This window comes from Centruroides vittatus, unplaced genomic scaffold, assembly GCF_030686945.1.
Source record: "Centruroides vittatus isolate TY-2023 unplaced genomic scaffold, ASM3068694v2 contig_549, whole genome shotgun sequence".
NCBI classification, from domain to species: domain Eukaryota; kingdom Metazoa; phylum Arthropoda; class Arachnida; order Scorpiones; family Buthidae; genus Centruroides; species Centruroides vittatus.
In genome coordinates this window covers 6751163-6768109 of record NW_027122325.1, presented here as the reverse complement: position 1 = coordinate 6768109, position 16947 = coordinate 6751163, and the positions used below count along the sequence as shown (strand labels likewise).

General features: G+C 34.1%; 1 protein-coding gene across 13 annotated transcripts in view; it reads left to right on the top strand.

Annotated features, from left to right (window-relative positions):
- The window catches only part of LOC136978768 (thiamine-triphosphatase-like), a 148475-nt gene that overhangs the window by 112466 nt on the left and 19062 nt on the right, over positions 1-16947 (top strand). The window contains exon 2 of one of the 13 annotated variants that reach the window (XM_067274602.1): positions 12037-12264. The exons of 11 other annotated variants lie outside the window; for them this stretch is intronic. The gene's annotated coding sequence lies outside the window, so the exon portion shown is untranslated. One more of the 13 variants, XM_067274604.1, reaches the window with a different exon arrangement.

Sequence of the window (16947 nt, the reverse complement as noted above, 5' to 3'; positions counted from 1 at the left end):
ATTAAATTATTCTCGCTAAAATACGGTATTTATTCGAAAACGTAACAAATATATGCTGTATATTTAATATAATTCCTCTTCGTGTTTTAAACGTTGCGTTTAAGAATTCATAAAGTCATTACCCCATATCTTATTGCTTCTTTGAATAACTGTTAATAAATTTCATCGTTTTCCGCATTAAAAAAATATAGTTTTTGATACGAGTACATTTTTACTTTCTTAATTTTTATGAAACATTAAGCAACCGTAATAACTTCCGAACATCATTTGCTCGTTATAAGTACGGTATTATTCTGGTATGTTGGAAACAATATCTGGATTATTGCCAGAATTATCACTAACATTGTTCATGTAATTCATTTTCACACGTTTGCAAATTGTTCCACAAAAAGTAATAATTATCAGCTATAGCAAATGAGTTTCAAAGTAGTTCCAACAAAAAAGCATTCCGGTTAAATCTCTATTGATCTCTTTTGAAGATTTGATTTAGATTATCATATATCTTTTATTTGGTTTTTATCCGTGTACTGTAAGTATCAATTTTTGTTCTTTTATAGAAAATCGGTTGTTCTGATTGCTGATTCTCTCATTGATTCTATTCATCTATTAATTATTATTTGATAGGATATTTTAAAGTTAATTTTTTAATTAAAAATTTTAAAATTGAATTTATTATAAAATGATTCACATTATTACTGATTTTATAGATTTGTTTACATAAAAATTAATTTTTTATACCCTAATAGGGTTATTCGATATAATTTAAAATTCACAAATTTCATTATTTAAAAATACTAAAGGTTTCAAAATTATGTATATTATGCATGGCACAATTGATAAGTTATATCCAGAATCAATTAGAACTTTATCTGTATATTTTACATTCCTCGTAAATAGCTACGATAAAGCCTTAGTTATATTTTATAAACAAAATGAAAAAAACAACATATTAATTCCACATTTACACTAATATTTAAATAGCTTTTATCGGTCGGTATAAAAAGTTGTCATCCTAACACGCATTTATTACAGTGGAAATAACCCCGTACAAGTTTATGTTCGTATTTGTAATTAGAATATGTGGTTGAACATGCTAAATATTCCAGCGTTTTAATGGGTATGTTTTAGTACTTTCTGAGAGTCATAAACTCTTTGTCTGCACCATTTGAGGGATCATGAAGCACGCCATGGCTATGGTACTGCATAAATTACCATGTCGTTTTCTAGCTGGTGGAATAAGTGTCAATAGAGAAAGCAGAAACACCGAGATAGACATTTTTGTTTCTTCCCTTCTGAATTAATAGGCACGCAACAATAAATGTGTGGCGTACGGAACACCTGCTCGACGCTTCTCAGTGCTGGGAACGGAATCCTCCTATTTGTTTCATTTTCTTCTCATAAATGTTGTTTTTTATCGTATACAAATTTTATATCTGCGAGGGATTTTTTTTGTTAAAGAATTAACAAAAATTAAAAAATTAGATATCTGTGAACGAATTTTTAACAAAAATTAACGATGAAAATTGTATTTTATTTAATTTGGTCGAGTGCGTGTTTAGTATTCATTATTCATTTACTTTTAAATGCACAATGTTTTTCTGTTTAAAAGATATTTTGTTTTTAGTTACGCCGTCGCTTTTAAAATGGTTGTTATGGGTGTCATTAGAACTTTTCCTTGTTTTAATTTAACCTTTTGATATAGACAATAGTAGCCTTAAATAGAAGCTTTATAAGTGGCTTACGGTGTACACTTCCACTATTAAATGCTAAACAAGTTTTTCTATTAAAATTAATGTTATTCTAGTGCATTAATCGTTCTCGAATTCAAGTCTCCCACCTATCGTTTCCTTTAATATGTGGAAATAAAATTAACCTTAACGTGAACTCTTTGTTAGTCTCCTTAGATTAAAGAGAAGCAAATCGTACCAGATTGATAAATTCAAATATTTTAAATTGTCATATTCTCTCATGCGAGATGTATTAAAACAGTATAGGGCTACCACAATCTACCAATTTCCCAGAACATTAAGGATCATTTTTACTTCGAAGCTCGAGTGGCAAACCGCTGGATAATTCATCTACAATTACCACCTGCCCATTTCTGAATTTCTAGTTTAATTAGCATAGTCGACGAAATTATCTAGAAAGTTTGTTTGGTCCGACGATTGTGTTGCAGTTGTCATTACCATCTTTGAAGAGAAAATCTTCATTTCAGCGGCTACCAGAATCCCATTAATGACTAAAACAGACATCACGCGACTCGACACTGCATCCCTTAGCTCGATCGCTGTTTAATTCGTATGAACTTTCATCTCTGTTCTGCTTGCGACTGGGCGGGACATTGCATATGCTATTTTCTCACACGCTTCTTTATTATCATCACCGTTTTCTCTTTGCCCGTTCTATCTCCGAAGTATCGTTAATGATTGCTTTTGCCGGTATCCTAAAATACCTTAATTTATTTTGGGACATATATCGGCAGATAGATGATCAGTTTTGCCAATAAGTAGCACACGAAATTCAACCGCCCAGACCAGAAGTGAGACAGAGGTTAGTTGATACCACAAAAGAGCTAGAAAATGCATCGCAGAATATAACTTATTAGTAAGATACTTCTATATTAATAAGTTAGTACAAAAGTTTCGTTTATAAATGATAAGGAGAGAGACCCAGTTTGCGTTTTTAATAATAAATAAATTGTGCTAGCTGTTTCGAAAAGTGGATTAATTGCGGTTGTCGTCTAGACTAAAATCACATTTTCCTACGTCGAGAATTTAATAACGAATTTTGTTAAGTTTTCAGCATTAAATAGTTTAATCTCATTTCTATTCTGATACAGTTGCATAAGCTATTAATCTTGGTTATTAGAAACTTGTTTATTTCAAAAGTTATTAAAGGTGAAACTTTATTTGTACGAGTTTTAACTTTCTTTAGGGAATTGGTTCCTCGCGAGGATACACACCCCTAAGTCACATGACTAGTTGGAGAAAGCGCTGTGACGTAATCAGCGGAAGTTTCACGCGATCGGAATCAAGTTCATTAGAATTCAGAAAGTTGATGATTGTAGACGGACATGCAAACCTCCCTCACCCCATTGATTGCTCAGTTCTCGTGTGAGTCAGGTCAATTTTCATTAATTAGTAGCTGTATTGGACACCAACTCTACTTTCTCTTAGGATGTTCCTAGGGAATAATTTTATCGCTCTTAAGGTTAAAACTTTTGTACGGAAAATTGCCTATTTATTGATCAGCAGTGTAATTTTTTGTATCAAATATTTTAAACGTGAGCACCGTACTTCGACCCGACATCCATACACTATTTCCTTCATTGAAACAATAAATTTTCATTAAATATTAACTAGTTCGCGAACCGAAGTTTATTTCGTTTAATAATGTCTGCCGTATTATTTTACAGCTTAGCTTAATTTTTTTAAACTTAACACGAAACGCGATAGAGTCTCAGTTTGGTCCAGGCTAAGAAAGTGATTGAGAAATCTTTTAGGCTCTATTATTTAAAACGAGATGAGAGTGTATTCTATACGAGTGTTATTGTTAACTGAAACGATCTGTATCCGCATAAAAGATCTAGGTTTAACTATTTAGAACCTTTGACATTTATCGTTGTTGAGGACGAGTTAACTCTACCTTTATTTTCTCGTAAAACTAGCTATTGTGAAAAGCTTTTTAGTAAAATAATCATAGGTGTTATCTCTTTCGCCAAATAACCTATTTCTCCTTAGATGACATCCCAGTAAGCAGTGATCCATGATTAATGCAACTCTTTCCAATTTCGCTTTTCCTCTCTACACCGATAGTCATTTAGTGTCTCCTCAATCGGTCACAGCTCGCAGTGCAATCGACTGTCTACTTAACTATTTATACGGCTATTTTTCATACAAGTGAGAAATTCAAATTGCAATCGTCCATTAGCATCTCGTTCGCTATACGGTAGTTGTAAATTGGATCAAAGCGGCAATGATACCTTCCTTCTAAATGCTAATCTCATTATGGCTATTAACGACATCTTAGGCGTGATCATGAATAAACCACAACAAACCGGACAAGTGCTGCATATAGTTTAGTCAATCTCGTAAGACAAGCTGATAGCCATCCTTTAAAGACGACCACGTTAATGGATAATGTTGTGTCGACCAATTCGGGCATTCATTACGCTGTTTGTCCTTAGCGACGAGATAATCTGACCGCCGGCGTTGCATTAATCACGAAACTTGGGTTAATTTACACTTGATCCTTGTCTAATGAAGGTGATTTTTTTATAGTCGGCCGTCTCTAGAGCGACGCCGGCTGTATTGCTAATATCGTTACTGTTCGTTTGTTAGGAGGTACGCAATATATGGCACCTCCCGTAATTATGATGTATCTGGACTAATGCGGAATGCCATGGTTTCGCACCGCCTACTTTGATGTTGAAGAGTTGATGAGTAAAAGCGACTCGGTTCCTTTGTAATTCAGCCGACTCAATTGGGAACCGAGATGATAATTGTCTAAGTTAGTCGGCATCAAAAGAAGTCGGGGGTTTTTGTATAGTTGTAAACGCAAATTTTAACAGACGACAGGAAAAGAATGATATTTCTACTTTCTAATCTCCAAAATGTGCGTCTTGACACCATATCTCATCACCCCTCTCCGACGACTATTAAGCCTCGACACTACGCTATACTTTACTGAATGACGCTTTAAGTATGCATCCCGATGGCTTTTTCTATCTGGTTGAACGATGAAACGGTGCTGTGCAATCATTCGCTGTCATACAAGCTGTGCAATAAATCATTTCACAAAACAAACAGTCTTGAATCACCGAATATTGGAGGTTTAGTGAGAAGATTTAAGATGAATCTGCTAATGACGACGTAAAAGTGTGCTTCAGATTAATTTCTCTCGCTTTTTTTAGGCCATATTAAAAAAAGCTGGACAGAATTAACACCGATAAGGATTTAACTGACGAAAGTTATTCTACCTGTATGCCTACTCCGTCATCGAAGAATTCTTATTAAAAATTTAATTAAGACTGACTTGTTGCCCCAAAGCACGGAGAGCTTTGCTTGCCTGTTTTTTTAAACTTTTCTTTTTCTTTATAGCCTAATTTCCCTTTTCCACTCATTTTCCAGTTACACTTCTCTATCAACACTAAGAGAGGATGTATGCTGCAATTACTTTTTTTCCTACATACTTTACATAGTATTAAGTGTAGGGAGAGCAAGCTTTTCTTGTTTACGAGCTACTCAGACGAACAATTAAAATCCCTGTCAATTAAAACTAACTGTTGCTTTTGATTTGATATGGAAATTTAAGACTGAATTAATAAATTAGGGAACATTATCAACGAACGCTTAAGAGATGGTTATTACATCTTTAATGAATCTGCATCTCAGAGATAATACTAATATTCTATATTCCTTCTCGGATGTAACTTATTTATCGTTTCTACAACTGAAGGAAAATTTCGTAATATTCCTTTCTGTTTAAACTGAATATAATTTTAAATCGTAAGCGGTATAAATTATTAATTAATAGTATTATAAATATTCAACTTCTTCGATTATTGTTAAATTCTAATTTATCAAAAGTGACTTATTTATTGCCTCGAACCATAAAGAGCAATATTGAGTCTCGGTGTAATTTTTAAAATTTTTTAAAGGCCGCTTTTCTCTGATAGAATCCGGTATAAATCTATGTAACGGTTAACGAACTAAGATCAAGTCGGATATTTTGAAATTAAGTAGAGAGAAAGTTTCCGATGAATGACACAGGACGGGTAGAATTAAGTTGGAGTGTAAATGTTCTTTGATAACATTTAGTTTTGGAGTAAGATATTAGAATAAATTCTTTAATATATGTAAGTACTTTTCGACTAAGTCATTGTGAGTGATTGTGTGTGCACGTGCAAGCTGCGTTTAGTAAATGCAGACTCATCATAACTGCCTCTAATTACTGCAGTCACTGCCATTCTATCCGGCCACTCTACTAAAACATTGTACGTCATCCGAGATGTCCGCAATTTTGACGGCCTCTGAGACAAATCGACGTTTTTTTATATCAATGCAGCTCCCGTTACGTTGTGATACTCGCTTTTGACAGATGAGACACACGATCTCGCCTCGAAATTATATGCGTCTCTAGGAACTTACACGAGCTGCAAAGTTTCGCTTTTTATTCCTCCACTATTTAAAATGAATTCTAAAACATTCTTCTTAGCTTCGTTTAATCTTTTATAGGATAGCAATATGTGTTCTCTTCCAGTCAGATTACGTTTTAAAAACGACGATGAGATATAAAATTTAATCGTAATTTATCTTTAATTCTTTTGACGTTATAAAAATATTAAGAAATATCGTTTAGATTTTCGTCTGTTAAAGTGCCACATATTTAAATAAGATTTATATAAAAGCTTGGAAAATCATTTATCCAAAATAAGTTTGCAATAACACTAAGCAAAATACATTATTCTTAGTCTAAAATTGATCGATGACGGTAAAGATGACATTTTTCAATATAATTTCGGTTCGGCGATGGTCCTAATCATGGGGACGACACCAGCAGAAAAAAATTTTTTTTGAAAATCTGTACGAGTACGTGAAAACGCATCACTCAACCTTAACATTGTGTCTTTCTATATTGTTAGGACCTATTGTATAAACAGATATCACATCCATCCCTCTGTATGCTTTAGTTATCGGGTTTTTTACACGCGCACATGACATACCCCTTGTGTGTCTAAACGTTATCTAAAACTCCATTGACTGGATTCTGTCAACAACACCAGCTTATCTCACTCCTGGAGGCTGGCGTTTACACCCTAACATTAATTTATGTATTGTTTATCCTGACTGTATGATTAATCGCCGCACTATGTACAATGGCCAGTTACGAAATATGTGTGAAATATGAACATCGACACATTTCCATTACGTTCTGTAATATTTAGGTCAGGTGGTTCCATTTAACTGGTTTTCGTCACGAGAAAAATTCTATTAGATCTTAAAGGAAGAACCGATTTAAAATATTTTCATAACCTATTTATATTTTAGAGACCGTTTATTGATAATACAAGAAACGTATGTGTTTTTAAATTTTATATCCTTAAATATAAATCATTCGCTTTTCGACAACAAATCATTAAATAGTGTATCTTATCTGCTTCTCGTAAAAGGGAACAGCTCTTTTCCTTCTTTTTTTCTGCCGTTCGATATGCTAGCGTATAGGTCTATAGATAGTTTCCTGTATGTTGTATGTGCTAGGGCATATTGGCCTGCTGTAAAGGAAACAGGATATACCGGCAGATGACGTGAATTCCTATAAGGAAGGAAGTGCATCAGTGGGTGAATATGTAATTACAAATTGTAAAAGAGTTGAATTATTTTTATTTATTTATTTTTGTAACACGGCTTTCTTTATCTGTAGGGAGTAAAACTGGTCCGATGTAATTTCACTCGTTTAATTGCGATCTTGTTATGATAATTTCAAATCCAATTAAAGTATCTTATCCTAGGCTATAATGTTGAAAATTAATACGCCATATCGAGCTTATCAATTTTTTCCGAATAAAATCGTTTTTAATTTTCCATTTTAAACTAAAGAATTTAAAATTGATAAAATCGTAAATGTTTGAACGTTTTTAAACTTTTTAAAAAGTTTTAAGTAATAAAAGAATTAATATTTTATTTTTATCATAAAGTAGAAGTTTTATTATAATATTTGTAAAAAAAATTGAAAATAATCTTTAATATTAAAGTTTTAAAATATTGTGCTTAAAATTTTTTGAAATATTTTAATAGAAGTTTTCCTTCTAACTACAATAAATGGGAAATTGATCGGAAAATGTTTAAACTATATTAAACTGGACAGTGTCAAAGATCGATGGCAGACAAGAATTTATTTTTCAAACATCGAATCAGATATAATAATGAAATGTGAAATGCATTTTATCCATTACTCCTCGTCAATTTTTATTTTTAAGTCGGAGTTACTAGTGCCCATTACGATATTGATGAAGCTGTTAATGCGAAAAATTCTCATTATCAGATGGTTTGGTTTTGATAAAATAATATACAACTTCCCATTTTTGCGATTTTAGGAGAGAATCGCGTCGCATTGACTCGTTTTCTTTGCTGCCAGTATGTAAATATATGCAAAGTAGAGAATTCGTTAAAGCGAAACTTGTTGTTATTCCCGCTGTACAATAAACATATTTAGTTGATGTTGGAATTGTCACTAATAATATTTCGAGATTTACGCTTTAGAAATTATCATCAATCAATGGATACGAGATGGTAAATTAAAATGTCGGGAATCCGTATCGAACAAGTTTACAAACTGAGAAGTTAACCCAAATATTTAGCTAATTTAACTGTTTTAATTTAGATACAACGAGGGAGTTGCGGACAATTGTTTAGCTCGATAAAAATGATTTTAAATTGAAATTTTTTAACGATTTTCATTCTTCGACACGATGTCCTTTCATCAACTTTTATTGTCCATAGGGATCCGTCGATAGTATGACTCATACTGCTTTGTATATTCCATCCCCTCGTCATAAATCTGCCCCGTATTAATTTTTGCTTTGGTTTAAGTATTCGATTTAATGTCTCGGAACACCGAGAACATTTGTCATTAACGTGGGTGAATTTTATGTTTTCATTTCATAAATAAGGGACCTTAAGACGGAAAGTATAAAACGATGGTTTGTGATAAATAATTAAAGAGGAAAGGGACGACATAAAAACTTGATTAAAGACAACCGAGGATATAATTTTAGACTGATAGAGAGGACGAGTTTGCGCTCTTAATCATTTGAAGGGTGGCCTGATACTCACAATATATCAGGACGGTAGTTTAATCCAAAGATTAGCGAACTAAATGTCGGAACAAAATAAGCGCAGCCTTTTCTTTCTCCTTTCCCACTTCCAGTGTTGGTTTGCTCGGCTGAACAAAAACAGCCGATTGACATGATGACGTTAATTTTCGTGCGGTTTCTTTTTCATATAAAAGCAACTATTAGCTCTTTTGGAAGTTGGCCAGATGCAATTTTTCCCCCTTCCTAGCTTTTATTCTATTTTATTTTATTTTTTTTTCGAAACCCAATCGAAGACTGATTTTGTGCTTTTAACTGAGAGTAATAAAATTTAAAAAAGACAGAGAGTGTATCTATTAAAGAAACCTTAAGCATTAACTTTTTGTTAGAAATATTCATTAGTATTCTACTTACTATGCCCTAAACGTATTTGTCTTCTAATGTTACTTTTATAATCAACAAATAAATCGTAGTAGAATAATGTGTCTGCTTTAAAGTTAAAGAAAATAAATAACGATTATTTATTATTTAAAATTTTCTACATATGTCAAAGGGGAAACGATAAATTTGACCTACGAAGTTTTGTTTTATTAAATTATAATTGAATTTCGAGCCGCGAGAGTTTGAAATAACCTAGTTTATATTACTGAATATCATACGTTTATAATGCAGTCTACGTAGATAATGTGTTATATTATCGCATATTATCATACTGGAATAGTTAATCTAAATTTTGTGAATTTATATTAGGCCCTACTCATAATTTGCAGTATGAGTAATCTAAAATTATAAAACGTAATTCGATTGTATTCGCCGTGTCTAAATATGGTTATGTTGACCGTGTAAATGCGTATTGTGACATTTCTGTAAATGAAAAGTAATAAAAATGTTCCGAAGTAATGCGTTCTAAATTTTTCGCATTAATTTATTCACGGAAGATTTAAAAAATAAATTAAAACAGTACTCGCCATTCAAGTAGAATGGTACGTTATTTTTCATCAGTCCTTATTTAAATTTGGCCATTTTGAAAGAAGTAGTCGATTTATTTGCAATATTTAAAGTTGTACGAAAAGCAAGTATTGAGAAATTGGCGAATCATGTATAATTAAAACTATTTTATGATCCGATTCCCTCGGGACTCGAGTCTTGCGCCTTGTAATTTAGGAACCATCGCATTATACTGTACAAATTGCGGTTTCCGAAATGCAAACGGTTTAGATGCTTTTACGCCATGAATCTTATTCCTAATTACTTGCCTGAAGTATCTTATCATTTCTATACGGCATAAATAAAAATAGTAATTATTTACATCGAGTTATGATTGAGTCGAATGCTAAGAGTTAAACAAAGAAAGAGAAAATCTAGTTAGTTTATTTTAATAATAGACTTTATATTCTCGGCCGTAACATTTTTTAATAATCGTAAAAATGTCTATAATTAAATAAACAATTAGAATACAGGGGGAAAATGTCAATATATTTTTTTAAAGACATTTTTCTGATACGATCTTCGATACGAACAATGTTCAATTAACTTGTTCTGTTTCGAACCGTTCATTACTTCGACGACAAATGCCTAGCCCGCGGCCTAAGCATCTAGTGATTTATGTCAAACAAAAACGCTTGTTTAAATGCTCGTCTACAAAGATTAGGACGACCTTTAATCCGCTAATGCCGACTGCATTGGTGGAGGTAGCGTTCTCTTTGCGTGTGCAGAGGAACGCTCGAAACCAGTTGCCTGTACGATTTACGAAGACCGTCAAGGTTGAGAGAATCCCGCGTGTCTCGACTGACGAAAACGGAACTAACTCTTTCTTAGTTATCGATCGGTGACGCTATCTCGTGTGACGTAATCGGCATTCACGTGCCGATTTTAGCCGCTCTTCTCCGTTACCACGTCACAACCTACTATACTACGTCGGCGACTTACGGGAATCGACTCGTAATGTCAGTTCACAGTCAACATTCATCAAAGAAGATATTTTGTAGAGAAAATACGCGCGTACCCGCTTCTTTTATAACTTTTTACTTATTCATTTCGGTTAGGAGACTGTCGGATCTCGTCTTCGTCGAAAACGTAGCGGCCTTAGAAGACGCAATATTTGTTGCGAGTTATAAATTCTCGAGCAAAGTTACTAATTGGAGCGTACGAAAGACGGACATTTCAATGTCGCCGGCAGGTCCAACCGCGAGAGACACCTGCACGCACCACAGACAAGATGGTTCTGATAAGAGGTAATTTTCCACCGACTGTAAAGCAGAAATTCCTCCCAGATATTTCCATCAGATATAGATATATATATTAGTCCGGCCGCGGGGTCTTGCTCTGACCACGTGACCAGCACCCGTTATCATTAGATCTGGTGATTAAACAGTGTGTCAAGCAGGAGGTTACCGACACCTGCACAGCGGGAGATCGGCGCCAGTCTCCTACTCCTCCCCATTCCTTGCTTCGTTTTGTCGTTTTGTTCCCTCATCTGGGAATTATTTAGTGGCTCGCGTCTTGCATCCGATTTCGATTCCGACCATCCGGAAGATGAGTTCAACAAGTTTACCCTCCGAACCCATCCCGGAATGATTAAACGGCCATATTTGCTAGTTTTTCTGCTATCGACTAGTTTTATCGATTCGTCTGCAGTTTTTCTGATCCGATCAGCGGTTTTATTTATTAAATAATATCTGGATATGCTATTCCACTGCTATAAAAATATTTCTATATTCTTGATTAATAAATAACGGCGATTATTAGCCTGCTTCATATACGCTTACGCTAACGTTAAGCGTTTAAAATGTTATATTTTAAATGCTTAACGTGGATTAAATTAAATTAAACGTTAGGAATAAGTAATTATTTCCAAAACTTTCGCATAGAGGTAAATGTTTTAATACACCATAATGCATTTTTCTTTTTTGAGGATTACTATAAGAGAGAAAATTTTTTTTAACGTTTAAAAGCCGAAAGTGGATTAAAACTATAGCTGTTTAATAGATTTAACTATCCTCAAATATCCTTTAATTATAAGTTTCATATTCATGTCATAATAGGCAATATAAAAAATATTTCAAAAGATTTTTACGGTTAAAATTATAGAGGATTAAAAAATGTATACCTGTTATTTTAATTAGAATAAATTTTTCGTGTATTTGCTTTAGAGGGGGGAAAATACAATAATTATGACTCGCATATCGAATTATTTAAAATTTAATGCAAATTTTATTTTTTAGTTTTAAAGAGTGGGCAGCAATTAATTGCGTTTAAGTCACGCCAACTTATTTGACGTACACAAATTCACCAGAGAATATGGCCTAGTAAAGATTACATAGAAAACAAACAACTCCGTAATGTTTAAAGATTAAAAACACGCAGAGAAAAACTTTTCATATCTGTCACGTTGTGACGCAGAGAAGAGGGTAAAAAAGGTTTCACCACTCAAGTTATGTAATTAACAACAGGTGAGTAATTAGACGAGAAATTAATTACGAAGACCCAACGGCTGTTGAAACCTTAATTACCTTGATCATCTTAATATCCGGTCAGACAAACCATTGTTGCTTTCTTCATTCGTGGCAAGTTGTGCCTTTGCGGGTTTTTTTCCCGTGGCCTGTACTTAACTTGATTTACCACCAAACTTTTTCCCTTTCTCTCTTCGAAACGCTATTATCCGCTTCTACAAACAAGAAATTAATATATTTTTTTCTTCTTTTGCAAATCGAACATCGTTGAGGTCTTTTAAAAGTAGTTCCTCATAGCAAGATAACGGATGTAAATGCTATAAAAACTGTCAAAATTATTTAAAGCTGTAGATAATAACTATATTAGTTTAACAACGATGAGTTAAAAAGTGATTTTTTGAAGTAATAAAAATTATAATTAACCCATTAGATTACTTCTAGATTTTTTGAAATGGGATGTTTAAGAAAATGAAGAGGAAAAAATTATGTTTAATGAAAAAAGTACAAATTGCAAATGAAACATGAGATGTCTTCGCTATTATTATACTAACACGACCGGATCAAAATTTCCGCAGATGACAGATTCGATTGCATTTGTGAATAATGAATAGTTCTCTAACACCTGCCTCAGAAAAATTTCTTTCCCAACCCTCATCACATTCTCCCTAGATGCCCCCGTCTATTTGTAAGTGACGAGTAATTATTGACGTCACTTCCCACTTCACTTCCTGCTGCCGTTACGGTAAACAGGAAATGTTGGTGTTTCTCCCCTCCCTGGCCATTAGAAGATGCTTTGTGACGTAAGGGAAATTCGGAATTCCTCGCAGAGGGCAACAAACGATCACGACCATTGTGGTCGAGAGGGGACCGAGGACGAGAGGTTGTAGGTCAACGCTTGGTGTGGGCCCACTTCGTTTTTCTAACTGCGGGATGTCGGAGAGATCGTAATAGAAGATATGAACGGCGTCTCTCACGCAATCGAATTTAGTTTCGTTTACTTGTGACGTCTTTTCACATTAACGGTAATAACAACAGATTTTTTTTTCTATTGGTAAATTAAACCGGCTTTTGGCGCTGTTTGCTCATTTTGTTTTATTATCTTCATTTTCACACTATGACAGTTTTTGGAAGATTCTCACTAAATTAGCGAGGGTAGAAGAACAAATAATTGTAGGAAAGATGATGCCTGTAGCAATCTATCTACCCCCGCGATGGAAGAATGAGCGCAGTCTCTGGTCGGGTCGATGTTTTTTCTCCCATTTTTTCCCTCCCGTAGAGAGGGAGAGATGATGTTGCTCTTGACATCCCCTATTTTCCCCAATTCCGTCGGCACTGGTTAATTAAAAGCTATCAGTTGACGCTTACCTTGCTTGCCTTCAGTATCTGCCGGTTCTAAGTAAGCAATTTGGACGGTGTAAGAAAGGTGTAGACATTGCTCATTCTCAAAAGATGGATAAGGTCGAGCTACTATCGTATATAATTTGTACGGTGGTTGTTTTAAGCGCGCGGGTTCGTAGCTTTGAACCTAGCAAAATATAATATTGATGGGGATTTTTATGATGCATTAACAAAGTGGGGATCTCCGAGATACATTTATAATTAGAAATTTTGATTGATTGAGATATTTATCTTGCAAATGGTTTTTAAAAAGTTTTTGTTAAGATATAAATAAGCGGAGAGTATCGCAGTTTAACTATGTATGAGGAAAAGACATTAATCTGTATTCCGGCTATGTAAAATTGTACTTTTGTTTAAATTAAAATTAACTTAGCACTTAATACTGAACGAATATTTTAATATGTTAATGCTGTTAGACATTCCTGGAAATTTAAAATGATAATTTTGTTTAAAAATGAAACACTTATTGGCCTAGATCCACTGACTTACAAGAATTTTCCAATACTGAATTTTGTGATTTTGAGAGAACCTGTTCGTAGATAGAAATTTTTTAAACAAATAATTTTGTTCTCAACTGAAATATGTTTCCATTGTTTGTAAACCTTCAGATCTATCATTGATAGAAAGTAAAAGCGTGTTTCGATAGACATAGTCTGGAGGATAGCGTGGACCGCCCTTGCGAATCTTATCAAAATATTTCAAACTGGTTTGTCGACTTATAGATTCATCGCATTTCTACAATTCTGTAATATCTTCGAAGCCGATAGTATGAATATTCAATGATCGCAATCGCTCACCATCAGATGTCGGTTGTTTTGCGTGTGCTGTTAATGAAACAATGTTCAAAAAATGCTCTCGTTTAGCATTGCAGCTGTAAGCATTTGATAACATGTCACGCTTGTTGCTGACGGCTGATAATTAAAACCAACTGTAAATATCCTTGACACGGTTGGTTGATTGCGTTTAATACTAAAATGTTCTGCAGACTTTTTTTAAAATTACATTTTGAATTAGTTTTCGTGGTTTTACGCCACGTTTGCCACTTCTTTCCCTTTTTTTCGCTTATAGTTTACGAATTTTATGCCCGAATTAGTTAAAATAAGTCGAAATAAAAGATAATTCGGTTTTTACAGTTGAATGCCCTTCCGTTGTTGTATAAAGATCTTTTATAGAAACTAAAGATAGGACCGCCATATATCACTGTCGACAGCATTCTTAGAATCGTAACTCTTGCTTTTCAATTAAACGCTAGTTTGAACGTCGCAGAACCGGTTATGCGAACTTACACTCCACCCCGTCAACCACGTGTGTATGTCGTTACGTGTGCTTATAACTCATTAGCATTCCATCTAGCTTACAGCCTGTGGCTATATTGTTTCGGCAGCACACGTTAATAGAACGACGGACTGATGACATACACACATAACTGACATTTAGTTCCGGTTTCATTGTTGAGCCTGTCAACAAGTGTACAATGTCTGTGACGTAAACTGCATTGCGCTTTTTTGCACGTGTTTTTTCCACCTTCGGTTTTTGTTCCGTCCTATCTCCCGTTTCATTTTTCTCTATTCTTGCAGATTTATCGCGACTCTTTTCAGAGGAAGTTGAGTTGGTTTTTTACACCAGATCCTATCGTCTTATAGGCTCATTGTTTTTCCCAATTTCCTTCTAATCTAACCTTTACCTATCTTTCAGTCTTTAGAATTCTTTTCGCGGACGTACAAATAAAAATATTAATTCAAGCTCTATTCTTTATTCATTCTTTAATAACATTAGACGAGATCGGCAGCTTAAGAATTATTCGAGGTGACTACACTTCTATTAATAATCACATTGAATATATTGAAAAAGTCGTTGGCGGGATAAATTTTTTCATTCGACATATGCTGTTAATAATTCGCTTTTTCGAAAAACTTCTTAAAGGCTTTATGGCGATATAAAGACGTCGATTAAATAAAATGTATAGAAATAAGAAGGATATCTGATGGCGAAAGAAAGACGCGTCACGACATTTTGGAGCCGAAATTGTCTCTTCGAATATCTAGCTAATTGCTTGCTCGGTCGTTGGTATATTGTTTATGGCACGTTCTTCCAAAAAAGAGGTCATCTTAGTCTCCGGTGACGGTCAATAGACAACAAACGCCGTCTCTATATCCGGTCACTTGCTTCTCAAAAGCTAAGGTCTATCTGATTGGAGGAAGAGATCGAGATATTGCAGCGATTACCTCATCCTCAGAGGACGAAGAGATTTGATATCGACGAGGATTAAACTTCAGCTTAGAGACTATATTCCATCGTCACTTTGGTGATGCGTCCAGATTTTTTTCCTTTCTTTTTTTGCCACTTTGAAATGTTTTATCTCAATGAATGCTTTGTTATTACACAATCGGACTATTTACCAACAGAACTTAAGCGAATACACATGATCCAATTCCTTTATTAGATTTGTGTATATAAAAATAAAATTTTGTATTTAAAAAGTTATTAAATTATTCGGATAGAAAATTGGAGATGCCTGTAATTTGATTAATATCTAGATGTAAAGTACTTGTAAAAATTAAAAATTAATAAAATTTAAAAAGATCTTTCTTTTTATTGTGTGAAAACTTAATTTATTTATAAAAATGTATAGTGAATAAGCCTATTAATAACAGAATTTTTATTAGCAGATCTACTTTCTTTACCCGGTTAAAAAGTTCATGTATATTATTTTTTAATGAAAGTTTTAGTTTGAAATTAAGTTAGATAGGAGAATAGTAACGAAATAATTAATTGGCGATATCTATTAACTTCTATATAGAGAAATTTTTGCCGAAACAGAAAAAACGGATGATAAACGAAATTAATTTAAAAGTATTAAGATATTACAGAGAATTAGATGATGATCGGATATTTGGCAAAAGACGAAGCGAGTTACATCTTAGTTTTATTTATCAATGAGCGAGGTAATGGTAGTCGTTTCAAATAATCCATCAGGTAGGTTCGATCGGTTCACCACCTGGACAGAAGCAGCCACCTCACCGCAACAGATCAGTCAGAGGGGAAAACACACAGGATGAACTAGCTACTCCAAATTGTGGGCAGTCGGTTATTAAGGAGCGGGTGTGAACGAGGTAGGAACGAAAAAAACCTCTCGCGTATAAAGACGTTAGGGGCCGCTGTGTCCACCAGGTATCATCCATCACCATTGCTCAACTGCTGTCAAATGGCCGGGACGAACTCTACCTCAATTCCCGCGTTTTAAAATAACGCCTCTCCCATTTTCTTCCCCCTTTCTTGTGACTG